Source organism: Oratosquilla oratoria, chromosome 24, assembly GCF_046742065.1.
Source record: "Oratosquilla oratoria isolate Oo_2021 chromosome 24, ASM4674206v1, whole genome shotgun sequence".
NCBI lineage: Eukaryota > Metazoa > Arthropoda > Malacostraca > Stomatopoda > Squillidae > Oratosquilla > Oratosquilla oratoria.
Window position 1 is genome coordinate 35,430,751 of NC_134800.1, and position 2,500 is coordinate 35,433,250.

The window sequence follows — 2,500 nt, forward strand, 5'->3', positions numbered from 1 at the left end:
CTGAAGTAATCTTTTATGAAGAGTCTTGCCAACATCCAAGTTGATGAATCATTACTGACTCCCGTATCTGACCCAGAGCTATGCAGGTACAACTTTCGTTGTCGCTACGTCGGTGAAATTTTGTTTATAAAAAAAAAAAACACTTTGGTTACAAAAGAATGAAAAGGAATGAAAAATACATTTGTATGGTTCCAGTGCACCGTGGGTTCCTGCAAGGGTGTAATGATTAGAACATAAGAACATAAGAATGAAGGAGACTGCAAGACACCATAAGGCCTACACTAGGCAGTTCCATGTCCATTACCACCTGTCATCCCCATCCATAAAGTTGTCTAACCGATTCTTAAAACAACCTATAGCCTCAGCGCTCACTACATGGTTACTAAGTCTATCCCATTTGTTGACCATCGTTCTTTTATGACCCCACCGAATACCTCTCCACCAGGACTTACAGAGCTAAACGAAGGAGCCTGTCTTACATCTGTATGGTTTCAATACACCGAGGATACTGTATATGCAAGAGCGCATTGATCATATTTCTGCAATCCCCGTGGAACCCTTTTTTTATGACTCCATCGAGCATCTCACCACCAGGTCTTGCAGAGGTAAACGGAGGAGCACGTTTTACTGAGCCTCGAAGACGTGAGGTCTTCGTGGCAGTGGGAAGGTCTCTCCTTCGCATGGAAATTGTTCTTCACTGCCTGGAAGGTTCTCGACCCGACCGGCGTCGCTGCCGTCATCCCCGCTCCTGATGCATGTTTCCCGCAGCTTCTCTTTGATCTCCGGCCCTACCGGGGCTTCCCTCCGTGGGCCTGCATACTTGCGAGTCTTATTAGACCAACAGCAACCCCACCCGCACTCCCTACACACAGGGTAGTTTTGTTGGAAATCGAAGGCTGGCAGCTGACTTTCTCCTGGCCTACGCTTGTTCTCTCTCAGCAGTCTTTCTCGCCCTGGTTTATTCTCTTTCTTCTTTTCTTTCTCACTTGATTTTTCTCTCTTACTCTTCCTTCATGTTTTTTCTTTCTTTTTTTCCTTCCTGTCATTTCCTTTCTTTTCTTATCCAGTTTTTATCCTTTAAGGATTATAAAAAAAGAATAGATTTCGCTTGCTTTCTCAGCAGTCTGTAACTGCTTTTCTTCTTCTTTCTTCTCTTTCCTTTTTCTTCCTTCTTTTGTCTATTTTCCTTAAGAACCTGCACCTAAACCTTTGCGTCCCATGATGTATGAAGTTGTCGTCATGTGAGCTTTTATTGTGCATTTAAAGTTGCACCTCTCTTTCATCTTCTGTGTCTACCATACCATACCGTGCCGTGCTGTGCCGTGCCGTGCCGTGCCTACCTTTGGCGTTTTCACAACTGCCTTACCAGGGGCGGGGCGGGGTTCGAGAGGAACAAAGCGGTGCTCGAAATAGTACGGACAAGACTCCACACTTATCTTCGAACTGGGAGGTTCTTCGTGTTTTTCTTTCCAGAGCGGCCCTGTACTGTTGTTTTCTTTTTCTTTTTCTTTTTTCATTCCTTCTTTTATTATACATTATTCTATTTCATTTATCTTATTAGTTTTTATTTGTTTGGTTTGGTTTTATTTTGTTTTGTTTTGGTTTTACTTCTATTCTACTTTATTTTATCATTTTTATATCATCAGTTTTACTATTTGTGGAGAGTGCGACAGTCTGTGTGTCTGTCTATCAGTTTGTTTGGGCGCGTATGGCTTTTTCCCGCTTTGTCTGACGACGTTTTTAGTGATCCCCATGAATTTGACATGGACGTGTAGCATGATCAATTTGCTTTCAAACGGTGTGCAATTTGTTATGATTTGAGTGGTTTAAAAAAATGCAGTGCAAAGAAAAATGTGCACTGAATCGTAACTATCAAAAAGTTACTTTTTGCTTTGGATCTTTGCAACCGTAAACGATAGCGACAATATTAATCGATAGAGTATTTCAGTGCGTATCATTGTGTATAAGACTTGACATTATTTGACTTGTAACTCCTCGCCCCCCTTAGGGGATGTAGCAGATGGGGGGGGGGGATGTCGAAAATTTTCGAATTTTATGTTTTCGTTAGTCCCAAAACAAAAACATCATCTGACGTGGCTTGACCAGATAATTGATTTTTTTTTTCTTTTTTTTTTTTTTTTTTTTTTTTACAGAAACGGGATTTTAACTTTAGCACAGGCTGATTTTATGTTTTAGCAAATAATTTAGAAACTGAAATGTCTAAATTCTACTATAAATTTATGTCGATCCGAAAAGTGGTTTTTGAACAAAAAATCACTCGAAATTTTGGCGTTTCAAGTTTTCGCTACACCCAAAAAAAAATCGACAGCGTATTTTTCGTACTTATTATGATAACAATTTAAATGTTGCTGTCTTTTTTTTAACCAAACACGGGCTATAAATTAACGGAATTATTTCAGTTTTATAGTTTTTAGCAAACAACTTGAAAATTAAGATATCCAATGCAATAAGTCGAATACACTACACTAGAACCCCTATG